The sequence below is a fragment of the Prionailurus viverrinus genome, chromosome B4, assembly GCF_022837055.1.
Source record: "Prionailurus viverrinus isolate Anna chromosome B4, UM_Priviv_1.0, whole genome shotgun sequence".
Classification (NCBI taxonomy): Eukaryota; Metazoa; Chordata; class Mammalia; order Carnivora; family Felidae; genus Prionailurus; species Prionailurus viverrinus.
This window is the reverse complement of record NC_062567.1, coordinates 127,978,888-128,005,713: the sequence shown is the minus strand read 5'-3', so window position 1 is coordinate 128,005,713 and position 26,826 is coordinate 127,978,888. Positions and strand designations below refer to the sequence as shown.

General features: G+C 50.7%; 1 long non-coding RNA gene across 3 annotated transcripts in view; it reads right to left on the bottom strand.

Moving 5' to 3' along the window:
* LOC125169887 (uncharacterized) overlaps positions 1–26,819 on the bottom strand; it is a 109,095-nt gene extending 82,276 nt beyond the window's left edge. For all 3 annotated transcript variants that reach the window (XR_007153828.1, XR_007153829.1, XR_007153826.1), the window contains exons 1-2: positions 26,740–26,819; positions 5,948–6,109 (exon numbers count right to left, since the gene is read on the bottom strand). This is a non-coding gene — a long non-coding RNA (uncharacterized LOC125169887). The remainder of the gene's footprint in view (positions 1–5,947; positions 6,110–26,739) is intronic.
* Positions 26,820–26,826: the final 7 nt, after the last annotated feature.

Here is a 26,826-nt window from a genome sequence, read left to right as displayed (position 1 = left end):
GTGTCCCCTTTCTTTAGTGCCATAACCCAGTCACAGAGAGTGAAGGGGGCTTCTCTGAGAGAAGAGATTAACAACCACCAGGCCTTCCCCACTGCCTTTGGGGGTCAGAGAAAAAGAGGATCCTCTGAGGTTTGCTGGGAGGGGGTTAAGGTTGAGGGGACGGAGGGGATCGCAGGTTGAGGACCAACCCCCCAAATTAAGCTGACACCATGGGCTAAAGTCTGGGGCGTCCCGTGTTGCTCCTCCACCTTCTTCCCAGACCATCAAAGGCCAGTTCCGACTAACGGAAACCCAACAGCTTTCTCAAGTGTGGATTTCAGCCCAGCCTGCCAGCCACTCTGCTCAAAGTGGGGGGCCCCTGCTGGCCCCTGCTTGGTTTGCTTCGCACTGACCTGGCCTGAAGTTCCTAAAGTTGAGCTCTGGAGAGTTGCGGGGAGTAGGAAAGGAAAGCCCTTTTTTCAAATCAGCTGCAGCTGGAACCCTAAACAGCCTGAGCCACAGGGCAGAACATCTGCAGGTCCCCGAGCGCACAGAAGGCCACGCCCCCCCGGGGGCAGAGCCAAGGCGGCCAAGGCTAGCGCGGTGGCAACACAGCCCTTCTCGGTCTGGGCAGAAATCGCAGTCTCTCTCCCTCCCTCACCCCACCAGCTTCCAAACCTGAAAAAGATGAAGGACTAGAGAGAAGGAGAGGCCCCAGGAAAACAGCAGACAAACGGGTGCTGTCGGAAGAGGAAAATTGGCCCCAGTTCTCTGGGTTTTGGCAGAGTGTTTGTGGGGTAGCAACTGGCGCTTCTTTCCAGGCTGGGGCCTGGGGCCTGGGTCGCTTGGAGAAGGCCATCTGGGTGCAGGGTGAAGCCAGCACTGCGGAGAAAGGGCTAGGGGGCCCGAAGGGAGGGAGCGGGGAGGGGGGCTGTCAAGGGCACTGCTCGCCAGGGCAGCTGATTGCTCATGCCCAGCTCAAACCAGTTCAAGAAACCAACCTCCGATTTATTTTCTTGGTGGGTCCTTTTTTTTTTTTTTTCAGACTGTTAACAGAAAAAAAAAATTTTAAAAAGCAGAAAACTTAAAAAAGAAAAAAAAAAAGAAAAAAATCCTGGTACATGAAATAAAGATTTTTTTTATAGCTTGGTCCTCACGTCAGTGGATTTCTTTAATTGCTTTCCCAACTAAACAATCCTGAAGCTGTGCAGTCTCAGAGCTGGGGGATGGGAGGCTTAGAAGCCATGCAGTAGAATGTCCCCACTCCACAGGTCATGAGTCTCTTTGTAAGTATCCTTTAGGGATACTTGCACACCTCTGGCGACAGGGAGCTCATCCCCTCCATAGGCAGCCTAGCCTGGGCTGGGCAGCGTTCATTGGTCAAAGTCTCCTCTGCAAGATGAATTTCAATCCACTTCTTCCTTTGAATCCAGCAACAATGAACAAGTGCCTTCCCTTTCGAACATAATCGTCCTTTTGGATATTTGAAGATGGCAAGCATGATGTCCTTGAGTTCTTTGTTTTAGAACAAACCAGCCCCACTCAACATCCCAGTGACACTCCAGGGTTTCAATTTTTTTCCAGGAAGGTGTACAGCCTGGAATGAACGTGACCCTGCAGGTGAACTCAGAGGGCTCCCTGCATGGAACTGCTCCTCCGAGGGGACTGTGGATTGGGAGGCAAATGAGAACGGTCTAGCAGGAAGCGCTGGGTCTCTCCTAACAGGAGAGACAAAATGGGGAGTGTCCTAGTCTGCTCAGGCTGCTATCACAAGGCCTAGACTGGGAAGTTTAAACAACAGACATTTACTTCTCCAGGTTCTGGAGGCTGGGAGGTCCAAGATCTAGGTGCCGGCAGATTCTCTTCCCAGTAAGAACCCTCTTGCTGGCTTGCAAATGGTCACCTTCTCTCTGTGTGCTTACAGGGCACCAAGCTCTGGTCTCTCTTTCTCTTCCTATAAGATCACCAATCCCATTGGGGCGCCTGGGTGGCTCAGTCGGTTGAGCGTCCGACTTTGGCTCAGGTCATGATCTCGCGGTCCATGAGTTTGAGCCCCGAGCTCCGCGTCAGGCTCTGTGCTGACAGCTCAGAGCCTGGAGCCTGTTTCAGATTCTGTGTCTCCTTCTCTCTCTGACCCTCCCGCATTCATGCTCTGTCTCTCTCTATCTCAAAAATAAATGAACGTTAAAAAAAATTTTTTTTTTTTTAAAGATCACTAATCCCATCATGGAAGCCCCGCCCTCCTAACCTCATCTAACCCATTATCTCCTAAAGACCCCCACCTCCAAATAGCCTCACACTGGAGGTTAGGGCTTCAATACATGTATTTCAGGAGGCCACAAACATTCAGCCCATAACAAGATGCCAACAGGAGAATCTGACCCTTGGCATTGGAGAAAGGCCCCATTTGCAGGCAGCTAAAGAGCCAGCCTGCCGATGTCCAGCCCTGGTCTGGTCAAACTGCCAACATCAGCTATTTGAAAGAGCACTGTAAACACCTCTTAAAATCCATTAAACACATTTCATTTAGTTCCTTTTAACTTTGAGAAAACCTGTCATACTGAATAGGAGGGGAGGAAAGAAGGTCTTCCAAAATCAAATCAAGATTTAAAAAGCAAACAAAAAGGAACTCATCCGTTGGCAAGCTGTAAACCGCTTCCTTCCTCCTCTTTTTTGCTTTTTATTTTGCTCCTCTTTTTATTGCTTCTCTGGGCCCCCTTGCCCATCACCACCTTGCTGAATTTATTATCCTTAACGAGGAAGGTCAGGTACAAACTCACAACCAAATGGGTGACAAACAGGAAAAGGGAAAGCTAACCAAAGCTTGTTTAAAATGAAAACATTATAACACACTGTTCTGAAAAGAGAAAAGAGCTTCATTCTGTCCTACTGATATCCAACATTGCAGACCAAAAAAACAAACAAAACGAACAAACGAACAAACAAAACCCCACGGAAATCTCATTCATTACAATAGCTGGGATTCACTGGCCTGGTTATTTGAATATTTTCATTTGGAAAGCCAGAAGAGTCACCTATATGTGATCTTTGACACAGCCATGATAATACACAGGGATGGGAACTGGGGAGGATCCCAGATGTCACGATGTCCCAGATGCCACGACTCCGGTCCTGACATAGATCAAGGATTCTTCATGAGCTCTGGAAGGCAGGGTCCCTGGGAGGGGAGACAGTGCATAAGACGTGGGGAGGAAGCATAGTCATTGTACAGGTCTCCTTGGGGTCCAAGAGAAAGGAGATGTACACAAAGGAGACCCAAGTGACCCAGACCTAAGAGAAGCCCATCCCCACACCACGAGGCCCCAGAAAACTCCACTCTGGAATTGGCCCACATTCAGAACTCCCTGCTCCATTCAGCTCAGGTCCCGTCAGGCCACGCCACCAAGCCACCCCCTCCCCAAACATCTCTTCCCCCAAGATCACCCCTAACATCTGCAAGCCCCAGGGTAGGAGTAGATACAGAGCCCCCAAAGCATAAACTTGAATATTTAAAGGCTACAAATCAAACAAAGTTTAAAATATGTTCCATCCTTCCATCCTGACAAACATCTCTTCGTGGTGACCTAAAATACTAGATTGGAATTTGGAATTCTCAGCCTGGTCTGGATGCTATACCCAAAAGTGGCAAGGGGCAAACCCAGCCTGGCTCCTAGCCCAAGCCTGGCCCCCTTCCCTTCCCACCTCCAGCTCTGTTCAGCACAAAGCGGGTGTCCATCCCAGCCTGCACGCCTGAGTTCCAGCTACAGACACCCAAACAACAACTCCTTGACCATCCCTCACACCAACCCAACCTCAAGACAGATGGCAGCCAACCCTGGAGGTTGGCTTAGGATCCTTTGGGCAGAAGTTCTTGAGTAGCAGGCCCCAGAGAGAGAGTTCTGAGAGAGGGGTGTGGGCTCAGGGTAAGCACATGCCCTTGGATTATGGACTCTTCCCCCTACGGAGGGGGGCATGGCCTAGAGGGCCACAGCTAGCTTCCCCGAAGCCCAATGCCCAAAACAGGGGCCCCTCTTGCCCAAGTCTGAGGTCAGCACAGACTCTCTCTGGCTTTTCAATGTAGATTTCAAATCCTCAGGTCCAGCCCTCAAGGCAAGAGGTCCCAGAGCTCAGAAGACCTATCCTTTCGTGCAAAAGGGCACTGCTGAAGCCCAGAGAGGGCAAGAAACGTGTCCACACCTGCGCAGGGAACTCGCTTCACGCAGGCTCCAGGCCCTGGTCTCCTGGCCTCCGCAGTCCCCCGCCACCCCTCCTGACGGAGGTTTGAAGGGCTCCTTCTCCTCCCTTCTCCATTCGCGCTCCAGGCTTAGAGTGCTGACCTCACCAAACTCTGAGGGCAATGGAGGCAGGGGAGGGAAGGCTGCTGTCTCAGGAGACCTGACTAACCAGGAGGGTCAGTTTGGACTGGCTTCCAGGCCAATCATAGAGAGAGCTGGCTGGGTGCCAACGACCACTGGCTCCCCTGGTGCACGGGCTCTGGAAAGAGGCCTCTCTGGGCCACATGTGGAGACTTCTCTCAGGCCCGAGGAACTTTGCCGGCTGCCTTCCCAGCCACAGGCTGGCACAGACGGACAGCCAGCAGCCAGTGGTGTGCTGGGACTGCCTCCTACAGGTGGGCCACGCGTATCCCCTCTCAGCTCTCCAGGAGGCCACCCTGGCACCTTGAAAAGGGAGTGGGCAACTGCTGTAAATGGGGGATTTTTCTTAAGTTCATTTATTGTGAGAGAGAGAGCATGAGCCGGGAAGGGGCAGAGAAAGAGGGAGAGAGAATCCCAAGCAGGCTCTGCACTGTCAGCATGGAGCCCGGCACGGGGCTCAAAGCCACAACCCGTGAGATCATGACCTAAGCTGAAGTCAACAGCAGGACGCTTCATCAACTGAGCCCCCCGGGCGCCCCAGGGATTTTTTTCTTTTTTTTAATAAAGAGCTGATTATCAAACATTTGCTGGCATATCATTCCACAAATGTGTAGATATGGTGTGTGCATATAGGTTCACTCATGCACACCTTCAAGACGCAACCCTACCCCCCCCCACACACACAGCATGTGAGCCTATGTGTGTCCACATACGTATTTTTATGGGTGTGTGCACACACACGGCACGCGCTTCTGGAATTAGAACCACTCACACAAACATATTCGTTCGGTCTGTCAGGTTTATTGACCACGTCCACTCTACCAGTCCTTGATCTTGGTCCCGAGCGTACAGACAAGACAAGGACAGGAACTTTCCTGCAGGAAGCTTAAGTTATCTGTCTTACCACAGCAAACTGGCATTTATAGAGAGCTACAATACGCCTGGCACTATCAAATCATGTATCATCGCAGTCCTGTGAAGCAGGTGTTACTACCCCCATTACAGATATGGAAACTGAGGCCCAGAGAGGCAGAAACGTATGCGGGTTAAGAGGGTAGGTCCTGGATTCTCACTGCCAGGTTCAAGCCACTGCCAGGCTCTAGACACTTACTCTCAGCCTAACCTCGGGCAAATTACCTATGAGTCCGTTTCCTCATCTCTAAAAGGAAAATAATAATAACAGCACCTATCTGATAAGATTGTTAGGTGGCATAAATGAATTAAAAGCATTACAATAGTGCCTGATACCTATAAACACTTACGTAAGTGAACACTCAAAAAAATGTAGCCATGGCACAAAGAGATACCACAGTGTGACAGAGCACAGGGTCAAACATCGGGGTCTCTGGGTCCAGAGTCCTACACCACACCGACTACTCTGTCCTGTCTGCATCATCTACTCACACAAAAGCACACAGAGTCGCAGGTGCCTTAATGGACGGCCCCACAGGGCACAGAAGAGCAAGGAGGAGGGAGGGGCAGTTCTCGCTGGCAGGGACCAGGGGGTCTGGGGTGCCAGGGTCGTGTCAGGAAAGGCTTCGCAGTTCTGAGTTGCGAAAGCCCTCCAGAGCTAAGGCTTGAGTCATACCCACCTCCTTCCTGGTGATGCCCCAGCCTGATTCCCAGAGGCATTAGAGGACCATCCTGATGCTTTCCAGTCATTCATTCATTCAGCTCCCATTACATGCTGTTCTGTGCTCGATGCTGGAGATGGTGGTAATCAAGAGAGACACGGTCCCAACCTCCTGTAACTCCTGTTCCAGAGGGGAAGCAGGAAAATTAGCAAGTTAAGAATCAAATAATTACATAATCACAAATTTTCATGAGGGCTATGAAGTAAATGCATTGGGGCAATGATTTCTTTTTTCCAAGTTTATTTATCTATTTTTTAGAGAGAGTGTGTGTGCACGCATGCATGTGTGAGCAGGAAACAAGCAGAGAGTGGGGGGAGAGAGAGAAAGAGAGAGAGAATCCCAAGCAGGCTCCGTGCTGCCAGTGCAGAGTCCGACGGAGGCCCGATCCCATGACCCTAAGATCATGACCTGAGCTGAAATCAAGTGTTAGATGCTCAGCCAACTGAGCCACCCAGGTGGGGCAAGGATATAAAAAACAAAACAAAACAAAACAGGAGTTGACCTCTCCTTCAGTCATCTAAAACTTAGTGGCTTAAAATAATAACTATTTTATTATCCCTCAAAATTCGGAGGGCTCAGCTGGGTGGTTGTTCTGCTCCACAGGATGACGGCTGGGGATGCAATCATCTGAGGGCTTGATTGGGCTGGGACGAACAAACGGGCTCACGCACAATGCTGTTGTGGATGCTGACTGTTGGCTCGGAGCTCAGGGAAGCTGTCGACCCGAACCCCTCATCTCTGCCCCCTGCGGCCCCTCCAGGTGTCTTGGGCCTCTCCCAGCATGGCAGCTGGATTCCAGGTGGCAGAAACTGGAAGCTGCTCCCCATCTGAGGGCCTAGACTCAGAAGCCTCAGCAGGTCCCTCTGCTATATTCTGGTGATCAGAGCGGGGCCACCTGGGTGGCTCAGTCGATTCAGTGTCAGACTTCAACTCAGGTCATGATCTGCAGATCATGAGTTCAAGCCCCACGTGGGGCTCCGTGCTGGCAGCTCAGAGCCTGGAGCTGCTTTGGATTCTGGGTCTCCCTCTCTCTCTGCCCCTCCCCCACTCATGCTCTGTCTCTCTCCATCTCTCAAAAATGAACAAACATGTTTAAAAAAATTTTTAACAAAACAAAAAGCAAATCCCCAAGGTTAGTTCCAGGGGGAGGAGAAACTGACTCCTCCTCCTGATGGGATTAGTAGAATGCAGCTGAGAGGTGAAGAAACATTAGGCACCATCTTTGAAGGTTAGATACTGCAAACCACTCCCCCCCCCTTTTTTTTTAATTTTGAAAGCAGTGCTTTCATTTTTTTTTAATTTTACTTAAATCCAAGTTAGTTAACATATAGTGTAATTGTGGTTTCAGAAACCGCAACCCCTTTAAATAGAGAGGTCAGTGAAGGCCTCTCACTGATACTTTCAGCTGAAATTTGCAGCATAAGGAGGGTGAGCCCGGCAAACACAGGGGATGGGAGAAGAGGGAACGTCCCAAGCAGAGGGAACAGAATGTGCAAAGCTCCTTTCACAGAAATTCACAGAAAAGAATTTGGCGGGTGAGTAGACCTAAAAGATGACCCAGATGGTTATCTCTGATAAACAAGGGACAAGTGACAGGAGATGAGTGGGAAGAGGTGGGCAGGGGTCAGTCCCCGGGGGGCAGGACTTTGGATTTTATTCTAGTGCAAGGAGAGCTGCTGACCCACACATGCCAGGGAGAATCACCACTGAGCTTTCTGTGCAAAATTTACCATGCCAGAGCCAGGGCGAATAGAAGTAAGGTATGTCCCGTCAGAATGGCTAAAATGAACAGGTCAGGCAATGACAGATGCTGGTGAGGATGCGAAGAAAGAGGAACCCTTCTGCACTGCTGGTGGGAATGCAAGCTGGTGCAGCCACTCTGGAAAACAGTATGGAGGTGACTCAAAAAACTAAAAATAGAACTACCCTGCGACCCAGCAATTGCACTACTAGGCATTTGTCCAAGGGATACAGGGGTGCTGCTTCAAAGGGACACATGCACCCCAATGTTTACAGCAGCACTACCAACAATAGCCCAAGTATGGAAAGGGCCCGAATGTCCATCGATGGATGAATGGATAAAGAAGATGTGGTACATAGATACAATGGAGTATTACTCGGCGATCAAAAAGAAGGAAATCTTGCATTTACAACAACATGGATAGAACTAGTGGGTATTATGCTAAGCAAAATTAGTTACTCAGAGAAAGACAAATATCATAGGACTTCGCTTATATGTGGAATTTAAGATACAAATGTTCCCTTATGTTTATAAGGGAAGGGAAGCAAAAATACTATAAAAACAGGGAGAGGGACAAAAGAGACTCTTAGATATAGAGAACGCACTGAGGGCTGCTGGAGTGGTTGTGGGTGGGAGGATGGGCTAAATGGGCAAGGGACATTAAGGAGGACACTTGTTGGGAGGAGCACTGGGTGTTATATGTAGGGGATGAATCACCGGAATCCATTCCTGAAGTCATTATTGCACTATATGCTAACTAACTTGGATGTGAATTTTAAACATTTTTTAATGAAAAATAAATTTAAAAAAAAAAGAAGGTACGTCCCTTTCCTAAAGCTCATAGTTTTACTTGAATTATGTACTTGGGATTTGCAATCTGCCCTTTTCCATTCGGTTAGGCTCTATTTACACAGCTCCTTCTGTGAGTGGAACAGCTTTTAGTAAAAAACCCATAAGTAAAGACAATATTAAAGGTAGAAAATGGAAACCCTGGAAGGGAGAAAGAAGCAGTATGACAAAAAGTACAAGCTTCCTGGCAAGCAAGGCAAGAAGGGAAACACCATCAATTCTGTAGCTTCCATGGTCCAAGTCAACATTTCAGTTGCTAGAGAGAGGAAAAAATGTTTCTCGATCTCACGCTCTCTGAAGAAGAGAGAAAACACGCATGAAATAATAATTAACAACTCGAGGCTACAAGTAGAGAACTCCAGGGGAGCCTGGGTGGCTCAGTCGGTTGACTCTTGATTTCGGCTCAGGCCATGATCCCAGGGTCATGGGATAGAGCCCCATGTCAGGCTCCTTGCTGAGTGTGGATTCTGCTTAAGATTCTCTCTCTCTCTCTCTCTCTCTCTCTCTCTCTCTCTCTCTCTCTCCCCCCCCCCCCCGGCCGACCCTTGCGCTTCTCCCTGCTCACGAACTCTCTTTCCCTCTAAAATAAACAAAATTACGATTAAAAGAATATATATTTAAAAAAATACAAGTAGTTGGGGCGCCTGGGTGGCTTAATTGGTTAAGTGTCTGACTTTGGCTCAGGTCATGATCTCACAGCTCGTGGGTCCAAGCCCCGCATCGGGCTCTGTGCTGACAGCTCAGAGCTCAGAGCCTGGAGCCTGCTTTGGATTCTGTGTCTCCCTCTCTCTCTGCCCCTCCCCTGCTCATTCTCTCTCTCTCTCTCTCTCTCTCTCTCTCTCTCTCTCTCTCTCTCTCAAAAATGAAATAAACGTTAAAAAAAATAAAAAAATAAAAAATAAAAGTAGAGAAAGCCGAAAGAGCACCCCAGCCAGAGCCGACATGGAAGTCTCAGCATCCTTGCCTCTCAGGGCAGACGTCCCTAGAGGGCAGCAGAAAAGGGCAGGTGGGAGAGCACGGACAGGAGAGTTAGAAAGGCCTGTGTTTGAAGCCCAGCCCTACCCTTTACCAGCTGTGTGATGCAAGCAAGAGATAGCCTCACAGAGCCTTCGTTTCTTCATCTGCAAAATGGGTTTAATAATCCCTACACGGATTAGCAGCTGGAATGCTCCAAGGAGACCTTGAACGTGAAAGCTCCCAGTGTCGTGCCTGGATGTAGGTGGTGCTCAATGAAGAGTAATAATAATCACGACTGAAATCTATCCAGCCCCCCTCTCCGCGCCAGGCATTAATGTAGACACTTTACATTCTAATGCTAACAGCAACGTTGTGAGGTAAGTCCTATTTATTAGCCCCATTTTACAAAAGAGGAAATGAGGATCAGAGAGATTAAGATCAATGCCCAAAGTCACACAGCAGGAATATGGTGGAGCTGGGAGAGTAAGCCGGGCAGTCTATTGGCACCTCGATTCTAACCCCGTTCTAATCCACTTCTCTACAGTGGTCTCTTGGCCCGCTTCACTTCATCTCCAGCCCCCAGTACATACCCACTCAGTCTGCTAGAGTGCTCACAGCTGAAAAGGAGCACTTACCATAGAACCAAATCCCTGACCCATTTGCTCACCTCACACCTCCTTCCCATGCTCTGTCTCTCTCCTTGTCTTAGCTGGAAAACCAGGCTAAACTTTTTCCCCAAGGACAGTCCTTTAAGAGTCTATTGCTCTGCCTGAGAGACTGGCAAAGGGCTCACGGAGGTAAGACTCAAAGCTGGCCATGAAAGAGAAGGATTCTTCCCACGGGCTCCTGGTAGGGAAATCTGGTAACTAAAGGTACAGAGGAATGTCCTTGGTGGGGGCAGAGGGCTCATACCAGGAGAAATAGAAAAAGAAATTCTCCCTCCTAAAGGGATAGATAAATTCTCCCTCCTAAAGGGTGCTGGGCGGGGGTGGGGGATGCTATACAAGTTGTGCGCTCAGTGGCTGCTGGGGAGGGAGGAGTTAACAGCGGGATGGCTCCCCCACCAGCTGCGACCAGGGTGACACTGACAGATTACAGCGTGTCCTCCCGCACTAATAACACTGCGGAGTCCTCTTCTGCCAGCTCCGGCTCCAGTGGATCAATACCAAAAGGCGCACACTGAAAATCCTCAGCCAACTCCCTCCAAGGCTTGGACACTTTAAAGCCCAGAACCGCAGAGTAGGAGGGACCTTGGAGATCAGTTCATTCCCTGGACTGGGAGTTCCTTGGGCTAGGAATGGTATCCCGTTCACCTTGGCATCCCCTGTCCCATCACAGGGCAGGGCGAGGACCGGTAGGACTCCAAAAGTGTGCCGAGTGAATGGACCAACCTCCCGGCCAATGCAAGAGTCCTCAAAAGAACGCTTCTCTGGCGATGGTCCCTCTCCCTCTACTTGTATACCTCCGGCAACAGGAGGCTCCCCACCTTCCCCAAGCAGACAGAACCTTCCTTTGTTGGACAGATCTGACCACTAAAATCACCTTCCTTGTTTTGAATGAACCTCCCCTCCCATTTATTTGTCCACAAACTTCTATTTCCCAATTTCTTCCTCTTCCCTTGTCCCTTTCCCAAATCATCCAGTAACCCAGTTCTCACCTCCTGGGATGCTGAAGTTACGTGGCCGAGGAGGGATAAGAAGGGAATTCACATTCACTGAGTACCTGCTCTAGGCGACGTATGTCGGAAACCTAAATGCGATGTCTCACATCATCCTCAAGCTGACATGAGGTGAGTGCTACTGTCCCCATCTGACAGATGAGGATGCCGTAGCTCAGAGAGGTTAAGTCACTTGCCCAGAGTCACTCCGACACACAGCAGCCGAGCTGCGGTGGAATCCAGGTCCGTGGGCTCCCACCATGCCATCGCAGCCCAGGGGTGCCCAGCATGAATATTTCCCATGTCTTGTTCTCAGCCTCGGATGAGTCTGGAAAGACGTAACTGGACCTCTAATCCCCCATCCCCAGGGGAGGAGGAGGGAGCTGCCAGACTGTAGGCTCCTGGCCCCGAGCTTGCTGCTTCCCACATCCCCCCAGCCCAGACTGGGGCCTCCAAATGGCATTTCTCATGGAAGGGAACCAGGGCCAGGGCTCCTCGGAAAAATGGCAGGTTCCAGGACTTGGGAAGGGAAAGTACAAGATGAATCTGGAACATTTTGTTCTTCCAGAAAGCCAGGAAGTTATCAAAGACTACTCAGGCTGGGTCACAAGGCTCAGTGGTCGACTTGAAGGGGCTCCCAGGGCCGGAGATGAGACCATCTCAGCACTGAAAAAGGGAGGACACCAGAGAACCTGCTTGTTATTTTGAAAACTGGTTTCAAAACAGAAGCAGGGGACAGTCAAACAAAATAATGTATGTACTACATGTTATTACACGCATTATACACATATTAGATCGAACATGTAAGACTGTATCTACGTATAGGCTCCCACCTGCCTGGGAGAACTCTGCACACTGTGAATGCTTGTTCAGATGCAGCCTGGAAACCTCTGGAGAAGGATCCTGTGCCCCCAGCCCATTCCAGCCAGGGCACTTCTGCTCCCCCCCCCCACCCCGCATCCCCGCCACGGACCCTGCCTTTACTTCCACGGTGAGGAACAACGGGGAGATGAACCTCTGGGAAGCGCTCACTGGCACTGAAGCTTCGGGAGGGAAGTGGCTTGCCCAGAATTCCCTGCTGGCCACTCAGGCCAGACCTCCCGGACTCCTGAGTCCATGGCCTTGCTGTCAGCCCAGGGACCGAGGCCCAGCTCCGGGGTGCACCAGATGAGCTGGAACTCCTTCAGGCGTCAGCATGAGACCTCAGACAGGGACTGTCCCAGACCCACGGGCCACCTGTCTCCCTCTCAGCGCACCTCCAGTCCTGCCAAACACCTACGTGTCGTGGCGCCCCCCCCCCCCCACAGCCTGGCCCCCACCCAAGTCTCTCTCCAGGCCCCACTGGTCCTCATTCTCTCATCTCCATCCTGTCACCGCGTCCTCCCCCACCAAGTCCAGCCCTCTGGCATGTCCCCCGCTCCCTCCAAGACCTCCTGACCCTTGCTCAAACCACAATTTAGTGGTAACACTCTTCAAGATCACCCAAAAGAGTCAGGACTCAATTCCCTGCAGGCTGTTCCCAAAGCCCATGCTTGTGATTAGCCACGCACTTGTCTTTTCTTACCTTTTGGGCTTGGGTCTGGATAGAACCTCTCTAGAAGAAAACACCAGAAACCAGTAAGAGTGTTCACTTCTGGGGAGGGAGGGCTGGAAGCAGGGATGTGACCACAAGCGCCTTCACTGGGCACCTTCTGAATTTTGTACCACATGCATAAAAAAATCTACATAAGATTAATGAATTAGTTTTAGCAAAGGTGAGCATTAAGAAGTAAAAAAGACGGGGCGCCTGGGTGGCTTAGTCGGTTAAGTGTCTGACTCTTGGTTTCGGCTCAGGTGGTGATCTCACAGTTTCATGGGTTCAAGACCCACATCGGGCTCTGCACTGACAGCAAAGAGCCTGCTTAGAATTCTCTCTCCCCCTCTCTCTCTGCCCTTCTCCCCACTTGCACTGCCTCCCTCTCCCTCGACATAAACTTTAAAAAACAAAACAAAAAGCAAAAAAAGACACGTCCTGACTCTTACTATCACTAGTTCTATGACCTTGGACAACTTACTTAAGCACCTCAAGTCTTAGGCTTTTCAGCTAAAAAGTGGGGATGATAATAGTACCTGCCTTGCAAAGTAGGTAACAAGCCAATGCTCAGGAAGCAGTTGGCACGATGCTTGGCAAAGGGTCAGCGCTCAACAAATGTGACCGAGGGTCTTCTCTTTGGCCATGTTCTCCTTGAAATTCTGAACTCTGATGGCAAGAACCACAGTGTTCAACTCTGGATCTCAAGCCTGGCGCAGCTCCTGGAGTGATCACTCAAAGTCTTGATGTGTTTTCCTCCATCTATGACACACAAATTCACTGTCCCCACGATGGTTTTCAAGGCCCGTCTCTGGCTGCCCCCCATCTTTCTGGCTGCCCCCCTGTCCCATCAAGTGCCCGATGACTTTTGACAGCTCTTGCACATCGCCCCCGACTCTCCCCCCGCCCCCCCCCCCCACCTCCAGGCTCCTTTTGCCTGGTCATCTGCAAACTTGTCTCATCCTTCAAGATCCCGCCAAAGGCTTCCTCCTCTGTGTGGCCTGCTCCCCTGCCCTTGGTAGACTCACTCAACCCCATGACACTTAGACCTCCGAGAAATGCCTGCCAAACTGTATTGTATTGTTCGCTCTCTGCCCTCTGTCTCCCCCGCTGCTCTGAAAGTCCCAGGAGGACACGGGCTGTGCTTTTGGTCTCTGCGTCCCTAGTACTTAGCACACGGCGGGCACGTAGGAAGCGTTTGTTGAACGAATACATGAGTGAACGAATATGAATCATTCCTGGCCACTTGGTCACCCGGCAGCCTTCAGGGGCTAAATCACGGTGAGTCACTCACACCCTGCCCGGGCCTCGGAGTGAAAGCAGAGGCCTCTCTTTGAAGTCTCTTCACAGGCTCCAACCCAGACGCTGCACCTCTCAGCCTGAGTGCCTCTGGAGAGCGCTGGTGAGCTATTCGGCACTGCGGCTTCTAGAGGCTGAGTGGCCTGAGGGAGCCCGCCTGCCTCTCCCCTGCCCGCCACAGACGTCAGCTGAAGCCCTCAGCGAGAGGGACAGGAAGGAATGGGGGCAGAAAGGCAACTAAGATAGCCCCTGTCCTCACCGACAAGTACGGGCACGGAGGAGGCAGAGGCATGGTCTCCCCCATTCAATCTGCCGCCGGCCACTCTGCTCGGGGCCTTTACACAAGCCCTGTCACCTCGCTGAGCTTCAATTTCCTCCTCAGACGTGGGTAGAAAGACTCGCCTCATCTCACGTACCAGGATTATTTAGCAAATGGAACCGGGTGATCTCTGTAAACTGCTCAAGAAACTGTGACAACCCATACGGGTGTTATTGGTTTTGCCGCCGTCGTTTATATAACAATAATGGATAAGCGAAGCCCTCTCCTCAGCAACCGTAGTGACTTGCACATAGGAGCTGTTTAGAGGTTTCATACCTGGAAATGCAGTCCTGGTGAGGGGCTGGACATTTCATGCCTTGGGGAGCAGCGCCATCCTGTGGCCAGAACTCAGAACACGCAGCTATTCTGGTAAACGGATCAGGGTGCGAGGGGGCAGCTGGAAACCCCCGCGGAGGTCATTTGGGGACAGATGCCAAGAAAGCCAGTCTGACACCAGGGCACAAGGACAAGTTTCTTCGCCCCCGGAGCTGGTACAGGCTCAGCGTATAAATAGGTATGACAAGGGTTTCAATAGGTAAACCCACGGGATTATTTCTCTATAAACGGGTCTTTGGAAGAACCAGAGTGCCCGAGGAGCAGCCCGACGGCACGTGCAGGTGGTCTGGCCTGGCCCTGCGAATGACACTGCGCATCCTTCATCCAAGGAGACTTGAGCTTGGCTCTACCACTCACAAGCTGTGTGACCTTGAGCAGACTTCTGCCCTCCCTGGGCTCCGGTTTTCTCACCTGTGCAACGAGGTCATAATCCCTGCCCTGACCACCTCAAAGAGTTGTTGGGAATGTCAAATGGGCCAAGGAAAACACGACCAGTTCCTAAACGGTAAAACGCTGTACAAACATGATGTACGTTTATTACCATTTCCAATAACAGCAATTCATATCTGGCATTTATTAAGCCGTTCACTATATGCTAAACCCTTCACCACATAATGTCATTTAACTCCTACAAAGCCCTAAAAAAACCAGGTACTTTTAAGAAGCCCATTTTGCAGATGAAGACATTGAGGTTTAGAGAAGTTTAAAGTTTAAAGGCACACTCAGCTAATAAGGAGTCGTCAATATTTGCACTCAGGACAGCGGGATTCCCAAATCCAGTAGTCGACCACAATGCCATGTTGTCTCAATAGTTCCAGGCACTAAACGGGGATTTGAACGTAGCCCCTGATGCGCAGCGGCAGGTGCCTTAAAGGAAACAAAGTAACTACCGACATTTCTCCTCTTTTGCCCAGGGAGGTCGGCTTCCTTCTCTATCTCAGCATCTCCTTTTGATGTGGGAGCCTCATGAAAGAGGGGAGCCCCTGGGCTCTGCGCCTGGAGTCCTGTTCACACCCAAGGCCAGAGAATCCCAAAACGTTCCCTTTCTGGGTCCACGCCTAGAAGAAGGCTGTGCACACTCCTACATGCAAAGGAGAGACAATGGCAAAAGCAGGTGGGGGACAAGGTCCCCGTAACATCGAAAAGATGTGCCAAATCTGTTCGAAGAAGGTGGCTATTTCTCCACCATCGTGATGCCTCTCACAGGCCTAGAGTGCTTCGGAGCTTATGAGTGTCCCCTACCCGTTTTCTCACTATCTGGCCCCAGAGCACTCCCTTGAGGTCAGAATCCCCAGCCCTACCCTACAGATGAAGAAACCGAGGTTGAAGATGAAATGAGTTACCCATGGCCACGCTGCAGGAGGGTGGCAGAGAGGGAATCAAGATTCCAGAGTACAAATTGCAGACCCCCGAGGCCCACGGCTGCTTCTGATTGACAGCCTGGATGTGCCACGAACTGGCTGTATGACCACACAAGCCACTGAGCCTTGGTTGCTTTATGGAAGAGATCCCGCCAGCTCGGAGGACTTTGTGTCCTCTATTCACATCCTTGAGCCATAAAGACAAGGATGTTCTGCAGCATTGGCGGGTATTACAGAGAGGCAACTGGGACTTCGGCTCCTTTGGGAAGCTCTTCCCGACTGCCCACGGATGAGTTATTATCTCTCATCGTGCTCCCAGTGCATTCACAGCATTGCATCGTAATCTGTCTGAAAATTCCCAAAGGGCCAGGCAGCAAGCACACTTAAACATGAATATGGGCAGACAGGATGCAGGAGGGAAGAGTGGGGACTGGGGCAAAGTAGAGAAACCCTGGCCTAGGCTACAACACTTATTCTGCTCCGGCTTCTTATCACCGTGCAGGAAAGCCAACCCAGTGTTGCTAGATCATAAGAGAAGCCACAAATCTGGATTTCCATGTGAAATCTGCTTTTTAAAAGTCTACTCAAAACATATTTCATTAAGCACTTGATAGGTATTGCACCCCTGCATCAGCCACATCTGCTTTCCCACTAGACTTTGAGCTACTTGAGCTCATGACTGGCTCTCTCTCTGAACTCTGAGTGGCCAACTCAGGGCCGGGGTCCCCACAAGTGGCCATCGATCGCTCCAGTCAAAGCCCCACAGGCTTCTGGTGACCATGCTAATTCAGCTGGCCTGGATTAAGGCACTCTTTCAAGCACTGTACGTATTATCTGACTTAATTCTCACTACCTACTTCCTCTGATTCCACCCATTTAACAGACAAGGAAGCCGAGACTCAGTTGCCTGACTTGCCCAAGGCCATGAAGCTAGCGGTGACCTGGATTCAAATTCAGACAGTCTGTCCCCACGGATGTCTGTTTTCATTGCCTTGAAACCGTATCTCCCATGAGACCTCCTTAAATATCACCTGCAGTCACTTAGCCCCAACAAGTCTCTCCAGGCACCCACCAGGCACAGTTTCTAGTCCTAAGGCCAGCGGGAGCCAAAGCGGGCAGAAGGAAAGAGCACGACGTCTGTGTTGCAGAAAGTGGGCCTGAGGTCCCGGGAGGGGCACCTATTAGCTCAAGAGCCAGACTGAGCCAAAACCAGTGTGTGCCTTTGTCCCCACCACCTCCCAGCTTCCGGAAGAAGAGCAAGCACAGGGCAGAGAGAAGGAGCCAGGGAGAGACCTGGTTATTGCTCATTGCTCATCCCATTGAAACAATCAAGCACTCTCTCAACTAGCTAAATGGTTCCAAAGGAAATGGGAGTCTATTTTGTCTCCTGTCACCAGGGCTGCAAATCCTGATATATCTCAGGCCCCAGCAGAGAAGCGGATGGCTCAGCACTTGGAGAGATGCCCGCACGAGGCAGGAAGTGGGGTGGATGATTCAACAGGTACCTCTCTATTCTGAGAGCTGATCCTGTGATGGGTGAGTGTACATCCAGCTGAGATAAAAAAAAAATAAATTTGAATGCAGACCATCAGAACATACGGCAAGCCTCCCTCTCCCGCGGGGGACTTGAAGCGTCCTTTGGGGCTTTAATCCCTCCAGGTTTTCTATTTTTACGAATTTGTTGGGGCCACAGGGCTCTTAGGAGGCTGGCGTGAGCTGGTGACTCAAGGCTTCCCTTCCTCCCAGCACACCGTCCGACGGGTTTGCCATCAGGTGCGTGCCCCGACCTTCATGAAGAGGTTTGCGGTTTGCACGCACACCTGGACCGCTGTTCCAACTGCACCTTTACCGGCAGCCTGACCGCGGGCAAAACGTGCCTCCTCACTGCACCTCGGCCTTCTCATCTAGAAAGTGGGGTGATAACCCCCGTGGTGGTTCACAGAAGGCACACGAGGAGGTGCAGGTAGATGCGCGCTGGAAAAAGCGCCGGCCCCACGGACAAATCACCACCAGCCGACCTTGGTGAATCCGTCAGAACAGTCTGGGATACACCCGCACGCCAGGCAGGGCCAGACTCCCCTTAGCCAATCTTGTGAGGCTGACGCATCACCAGACGATCCATCTATTAACGGAGAGCACAAGAAATGTTAGCCTGACCAGCCTATGCTTCCCGGCAGCGAAAGCTCCATATGGGTTCATGGTCTTGCGGGGCTGCTTGGTGGGAGGGAGTGGGAACAAGTAACGGGATTATTCAGAAGAAGCATTTCTCAGCAGAGGCGGCTTGAGGGGACGGCCTTGCCCAGGGACATGGCGGGGGGCGGTGGCTGCTGCTCCGGCCAGTGCGGCCAAGAACCCATGCCCTGGACAACGCCAGGCCTCTGGCTCTGTGACTCTCCCCTTCCCACAAGTTCATTCACTCCTCTGAGCAGATTTCCCTTGATAAACCACGAGCACAGCCCAGGCCTCCTCCCGACCAGACTTCCTCCGAAACTCTGGCTTTTGCTCTGTCCTAAACTCTTCAGTCACACCTTTGCAGACAACCAACTGGTTACTCTTAGAAAAGGCCAGGTGCATCTGTAGCAGATTTTAGGCTCCTCAGACGGTCACAACAACGTCTCTCACTCCACGCGCTCTTCTAGAACCTCGCGCCTATGACTCGCTGGTAACCAACAGAAGGGCCGCCTGACTTCTGAGACCGGGTTGTAGAGGGCCATGCAGCTGCCAGCTTGGTAGTCAGAATACCTGTTCCGGACATCTTCGGCCCCCTTGTATGTCGTCTGACTGCCCCGGGGCCGCCATGTTGTAAGAAAGCTCAACTCTCTGTGTGGACTCACCATATAGCGAGGCTCTAAGGCTAAATGGAGACAGAGACACAGAGAGAGAGAGAGAAGGTTCTAGCTAGCCTCCAGCTACTCCAGCTCCACCTGCACCTAACTAATACGGCCTGGGAGGCCCCAGGCTAGAACTAGACAACCCCTTCCCAAATTCCTGGCCTACAGAAGCCAACAGAGACAACAAAAGGATTACTGTGGCTTTCAGCTGCCAAATTTTGGAGGGAGGTGTCACCCAGTAATAGATAACTGGAACAGAGGGCATCTGATTTCCCTCCTGCCGAGGGTGACCAGACCTCCCAGTTGGCATAGGGCAGTCCCAATTTATACTTTGGTCTGGTGCAATTTTCGATAGTGGCCCCTTTGTCTCCCCGGAGGGCCCCAACATGGATGGTAAATTATACGCTCACCCTATATCTAGTCGAGATCCCGGAGCACACCACGGATCCCCGACAACTCTTTCCCTCACAGTCCAGAATGATCAAAACACACAAGATGCTCGCGCGGAAGCAGCATTCAAGAAATCAATGGTTGTTCACTCGTCCCTTCCTCTTCTTCCAATTTCATTCTGCCTGGGTGCTCAGCAGTTTTGCCAAAGAGATGTCTTAGGGGGAAGCCCCTTCACAAGCTCCAGAGTGCCTTCCCCGGTAAGTGTGCCTCAGTGAAAACGGGGCCTCTGTGGTACAAACACAGCTTCCAGACCAGATCCCTGTTGTGCAGCCCCTCCTGTGGGGAACTTCTGGAGCCCTCACTGATCTTCAAGATAGGAAGGGTCTGAGTAAATTAGAGATCGCAGAGGCAACAGACAGTGGGAGGGAGCGAGAAAGAGAACCTCCCAAACCTCAGGGAAGGTCTTCCCCACCACCCCGTAAGGGATGGGAGGTGATGGTGGTTGTTGTTTTAATGTTTATTTATTTTCGAGAGAGACAGAGGCAGTGTGAGTGGGAGGGAGGCAGACAGAGGGGAGGAAAAGAATCCCCAGCAGGCTCTGCACTGTCAGTGCAGAGCCCGATGCAGGATTTGAACCCACAAACTGTTGAGATCATGACCTGAGCTGAAATCAAGAGTCGGATGCTTAACCGACTGAGCCACTCAGGCGCCCCAGGGATGGGAGCTTTTGAAGCCACAAAACTGCTCTCAAACAGTGGCTGTTACTCCTCGGACCAAGTATCCAACTGGGCGGAGCCTGCTTCTCCCCACCCACATTGATGGGAGGGTGGAACTCTTGGAAAGAATCAAAGAGATGATTAATTATGTAATTAATCACGGGTGCCTGCGTGGCTCAGTCGGTTCAGTGTCCGACTTCGTTCGGCTCAGGGCATGATCTCACAGTTCGTGGGTTCGAGCCCTGCATCGGGCTCTGTGCTGACAGCTGCCTCGGAGCCTGGAGCCTGCTTTGGATTCTGTGGCTCTCTCTCTGCCCCTCCCCCACTTGCGCTCTGTCTCTCTCCCTCTCAAAAATAAATGGATGTTAAAAAAATTTTTAATCTTAAAAAAAACTCATGTTAATTAATTACGTAAAGCACTAACACAGCGCCTGGCATATACAGTCAACAGTCAAAAATACTACTTTCCTCTTTAAGATATTAGAGGTTCCTATTAGAAAATGCCTTTGTGGGGCCCCTGGGTGGCTCAGTCAGTTGGGCATCTGACTCAATTCCAGCTCAGGTCATGATCTCAGGATTATGCGATTGAGTCCCATGTCTGTCTCCACACTGAGCATGGAGCCTGCTTAAGATTCTCTCTCTCTCTCTCTCTCTCTCTCTCTCTCTCTCTCTCTCTCTCTCCTTGTGCCTCTCTCCCTCTCTTTTCCTCTTTCAAATGAAAACAAAGAAAGAAAGAAAATACCTTTGCTTTATCTGGAAGGGACAGGGCAGGACAGCACAAAAGGCTGATCAGAAAACAGTAACAAGGGCGCCTCTCACTTCTAGACATGACATGGGGGGAGGTGTATGGAGGGTCCGGCAGTCACCTACAGCTTTCCCTTTCTCCAGTCTAGAAATTGTTTTGCAGTCACTGACTCAGACCAGGAGACAAGAATCTCACTACCAATCGTTACATACACAGGATCTTGCTGCAAAGGGGTGGCTCTCAGTGACACCCATTGAATGAATGATCTCATACCAATTTTGACCCTCTTACCCACTGACTTAGTCAACAAACATTTACGGGCACCTACCCCATGTCAAGCCCTGTTCTAGCAACTGGGGATACGAGTCCTCTCTCCATCTTCTCGGGGTGCTCCGTGTGATGGAAGAGACACGTGGATCAAATAGGTACATATATAATCACTTAATTATCATTGCCGCAAGTGTTAAGGGGAAGCACAGGGTAGGAAGAGGAAGAAAGATGCCCCCGAAGAAGTGACATTTGACCCACAGCTGAAAACTCAGCAAAGAACATACATGCCTTCCAAGCAGGCCCTGAGGGGAGGCCCTGAGGAAGAAGGAATGGCAGAATCCAGAATTTCCAGAATCCAGACCCTGGAAAGAATGTGGGCTGGCCGACTCAAAGAAGATGCCCCAGCCAGCAGCTGAGAAGCAGCTCATCCGTCCTGGCTCCAAGAAGATGGGGCTGCCAGAGAGGTTAGAGGAGACAGAGTGTGTTTGCGTGAAGGGCGGGTGTGAACAGAAGGAGGTTAAGAAATCCCCAAAAGGAGGGTGGAAACCAAGCAGGAATCAGAGAGGTCCCGGAGGAGAGGAGAAGAGCGATTCCGAAGTGGCCGTTTTGTTAGAATGCTGACAATGGGGAAACGAGGACCAAGTGGCACTTGAGGTGACACCAAGAAATAGACAAAGGAGCTGAAAATGTCTACCACACAGAAGTCCATAGAGGGTAAAGTGGCATCGGCAGAGGAATGAGCTCCCCGTCACAGGGTGCATCCAAGCAGAGAGAACGGCAATCAGCCAGACAAGGAGACACCTGGTCTGGAGTGAAGGCTGTAGCAGATGAATGACTAAGAGGGTCCCTTGACGCCCCAGCACACAAGAATGGGTCCTTCCTCCTCGGAAGGTCACATAAGGGAACAGCAAGGGCCTGTTCTCTCTGCCAGAAAGCTGTTCCCCTGCCTCTCCCCTGCCTGCTCCCTCTCATCCTCCAGTCTCTGCTCAAATGTCACCTCCCCAGAGGGGCCTCCCCGAACTCCCACCTTGTAAGAGCTGCACCCCAGATCATTCTCTAACACAGATCCCTGGTGCGGCGTCTTCACCTCCTTGTCACTTCTCCGTACACCTGCCCAGCGTCTACCTTCCCCTGCTTAAAAGGCACCCTCCTTGAAAGCAAGACCCTCGGTCACTTTGCTCCCTGCCGCATCCTCCACACCTGGCCTATACAAGGCACGTGGAGGGTGCTCCACAGATGTCTGTTGAATGAGTAAATAAAATCCCAGCTTTGTCTCCCACTCGCTGTGTGACCTGTGTTAGTGACTTAACCTCTCTGAGCTTCTTCATTCTACCAACGGCAAATTTCGTGTTAAAAGACCACAGTCGTGAGTCATGAATATACATTTCATCTTCAAATGAAATTACGGACCTTGTCACTTATAAACTGCGGTGCTAATGTTAGCCATTGTTAGTAATAATGAAAAATTAGTCACTCAATTGCCCAAAGACAGTGTCTGTTTCTCTTCAAAGTGTGAAGACGCCGTGAAATCTTTTGAGAAGTGGGCATCTGCCCCCAAACCTGCATTTTTTCCGGCAAGAATGTTAAGGTTTTTATTTTACAGCCTCTAAAAGCAGTATCCAGAGGCCGTGAATACAATAAACATTTCCTGGGTACACTCTGTGTACCTGGCACTGCGCTGGGCCATGAGGCCTCCTCAGAAATAACGCGACCCCACGTTAGAGGAACGCGGGGTCTGGAGTACCAGAGGTGGGGGACACTGGTAACAGACCAGACATGTTGTAAGCACAGCCACGGAGGGTTCCACCAAGTGCTGCAGACACGTAAGGGGAAGGACCCGTCTGCAGAGGTCCTTCGTGCCCCCAACCTTTTCCAAGCACCAACTACGTGGTAATTCGAGGCGCTGGGATACGACAGTGAACGAGACATGTAAGATCCCACCTGTCATGAGGCTTACATTCTAAAGGAGACAGTAAGTAAGCAAACAAACAGCAACAAAAACCCAAACAACTAGATAAACGAGGCAAATGTTAGTCATCCAGCAAAACACCAAAGCAGAAGCAAAGGAAGCAGGAGCCAGGCGGCCTCCTGAGTTCGAAACCCCAGTTTCACTACGCACTGTTGAGCCTAGAGCATTCCTCGATATCTTGATTTCTAAAACGGGAAGGACAGTAGGCTTGACCTCACACGGCTGTGGTGAGAATTCAGTGAGTTAATGCAAATACTTGGAATAGTGCCAGGCACGGGGCCACTGAGCAAGTCAATGAGGACAGGGTGAGGCAACACAGAGGGGCGATCAGGAAATGTCTGTCTGATGAAGACACAAGGGCATTAAGATCTAGGGGAGATGCATTCCAAGCCCCAAAGAACCGCAGGTAAAAAGGTCTCCAGGCAGTAATGAACCTGGGTATGACGCACAAAGAGAATGCTGCCAATGAGAAGACGCATTAGAAACTTGCAGCCCACAGAACAGAGTGTGGGATTTTCTCCTCGGGCTAGAGGTAAGCTACTAAACAGCTGGGGAGGGGGAGGCCAGGCATGCTCCGACTTAATGTAAAGGAGGGTCATTCCAGCTGCGTGTGGACAGCGGGGTGGAGAGAAAGAGAGGCAGCAAGGGTGTCCGTTGAAAGAAGGAATGAAGGCAAGATCTGCCACCCAAGGCCAGAGACCCACTGTGCAGAATGAATGAGGCAGGACTCTCCAAACCCTCCTCCATCTGGGGACATGTTGAGGCCAAAATATGGGAAAGATGATTAAACTCTGACACAAGGAAGAGACTGCAGTAGATGGCCTGTGAACCCAAGTGAAAGAAAGAAAGGGGAAGAAAGAAAAGAAATGAAATGAAATTAAGCAATTGAGCAAAAATACATCTCCTTGGGGTGCCTGGATTGCTCAGTGACTTAAGCATCCCACTCTTGATTTTGGCTCAGGTCATGATCTCACGGTTTGCAGGTTCGAATCCCGCATCAGGCTCTGCACTGACAGCATGGAGTCTGCTTGTGAGCCTCAATCTCTCCCTCTCCCTCTCCCTCTCTCTCTCTCTCTCTCTCTCTCTCTGCCCCTCCCTTGCTTGTGCTCCCTCTAAATAAATAAATAAATAAACTTAAAAAAATACATCTCCCTTTACATTTAAAAATGTTTTGATGTTTATTTTTCAGAGAGACAGAGCGACAGAGAGAATGAGCAGGGGAGGGGCAGAGAGAGAGGGAGACACAGAATCTAAAGCAGGTTCCAGGCTCTGAGTTGTCAGCACAGAGCCTGACGCGGGGCTCGAGCTCACAAACCGTGAGATCATGACCTGAGCCAAAGTCAGACACTTAACCAACTGAGCCACCCAGGTGCCCCACCCTTCACATTTGAGAACATATTACAATTAATATTGATCTTCCCTACACTGACACTGAGTACTTACTTATGTGCCCAGGATAATCTACTGAATTTATTTTCTCATTCAATTCTCATAAAACCCCTATCCATTCATTCAACAATTCAACCAATATGTCTTACTGGCACTGCTCTAGGTAAGACAGACAAAACCTCTACTCTTACGGAGCTTATACACTAGAGGCAGAGACAGAACCCAAACAAGGAAACAAAAAAATACTTCAGAGCATGATAAGAACTACAAGGAAGCAGAGTAAGAGGGTGAGGAGGGAGGAGGGAGAAGAAGCCTCTTTAGGAACGGTGGTCAGAGAAGATCTCCTTGAAGAGATAAGTCTAAACGGAGACGCGAATGATGAGCCAGCCACAGGCAAATCCGGGAAAGACTGTTCCAGGCGGGAGGCACAGAAAGTGCAGAGGCCCTGCTGGGATAGATAAGAGGTGGATGTACTTAAGGCACAGAAAGATCATGGTACCCACAGCCGAGTCAGTATAGAAGGCAGGATGTAAAGTTGGAAGGTAACCAGGGACCAGACAGGCCACAGGAACCCATTCATGTTTCAACCCTAAGCACATATGGGAAGGGGTGCCTGGGTGGCTCAGTTGGTTGAGTGTCCGACTTCGGTTCAGGTCATGATCTCACAGTTCGTGGGTTCGAGCCCCACATCGGGCTCTGGGCTGACAGCTCGGAGCCTGGAGCCTGCTTCAGATTCTGTGTCTCCCTCTCTCTCTCTGCCCCTGCCCTGCTCATTCTCTCTCTCTCCCTCAAAAATAAATAAACATTAAAAAATTAAAAAAAAAAAAAAAAAAAACATGGGAAGCTGCTAGAAGACTGAGTAGATTGCTCTGGGCACCATGTGGAGAAGGAGCCCAGAGGAGCAGGAAGTGGACGCTGGGAGTCTGAGCATGAGCCTGGATACATTGGGGCAAAGTGATAGCACTCATGGTGGATTTTGAAAACAGAATCAAGAGGACTTGGTAAAGGACCAAGTGTGGGAATGTGGTGGGAAACAGAAAAGGAATTACCAATGAGGACTACAAGGTTTTGGCTGAACACCATTACCTGGGTGCCATCAATAAAAATTAGCAAAACTGGAACAGGAGCAGATTGGGAGAAAAGTGATAGAAACAAACAAGGCTATTAATATTTTTTACTATTTTGAGAGAGAGAGAGAGAGAGCATGCGTGCACATGAGAGGGAAAAGGGGCAGAGACAGAGATGGAGAGAATCACAAGTAGGCTCCCCGCTTTCGGCGAGGAGCCTGACTGGGGGCTCCATCCCACAAACCGTTGAGATCCTGACCTGAGCAAAAAAACTAGAGTGGGACGCTTAACGAACTGAGCCACCCACGTGCCCCAACAGCTGTTAGTATTTTCAGTTCACAGATGAGTAAGCAGCTTCAGAGAGAGATCGAATAGCCTGTCCCAAGTTCACGTAAGTGGAATTACTGTTCTCACACGAATGTATTTTTACTCTCATTGCACCCAATATAATTTTATTACCTCTAACTTACAGATGAGGAAACTGAGCCCAGAGATGAGAAGCCTACACAGCTTGCAAGTAGCAGCAGAGCCAAGCAGATATCAGATCTAACAATAGATACATTTTCTGACAGAAGAGACACGCTGGGAGGAATCCCAGACCAGGTAGAAAAGGATGTGAGGTTTGAATAAAAGCACGTCCTCGGATCCTCTTTCAATGCTTTGAAATCCCCCAATAAGATTTCAGGACAAACTCCGGAGACCCGACAGTCATTGAAAAGACAGCACGGTTGCCCTTCGTAGCAAAGCGGTCGCCACTTCAGAATCACAATCGCTAAGCTGCTGATTCCCGGCCTCCAGCTTAGACATAGTTAAATAACCCGTCCGTGGAGGTGAGACCCGCAGTCTCCATCCTACACTTCGGCGCCCCAGAAATCTTTGCCCTACAAAATTTGAGAACCGTGGAGTGTGGCTGGAATCCTGGCGGCCGCCCTCTACACTAGCAATATAACCTCCCCCTCTGGGCCTGTTACCGAGACTAAAAGGCGGGGGGCGGGGGTGGTACAGGGGGCGGGGGTAGGGGATGGTAACTTTAACCTCTGCCCCGACTCTCGACCTGCCCCCAGCTGTGACACTCGAGCCACACGACTAGCTAGAGAAGACCGGAGCCCCGGTCACGGTGCGATACAGAGGGGCCGAAGCGTCCGCGAAACACGGGGGGGGACACAGAAGGGCGGTCACCGCTGCCCGCCCCCAACCTCCACTGCCGGGCAGCCACGTTTCAATAATTCGGAACGCCCTCTCGGGGCCTCGCAGGAGGCGCCCGTGACGTAATTGTAAACACACCTCCGGAGTCTCGGCTCCTCGGAGACCCATCGGGCCACCTAGCAGAGAGTTGTGACGAACTTCCGGGTCTGCCGTCGCTTTACGACT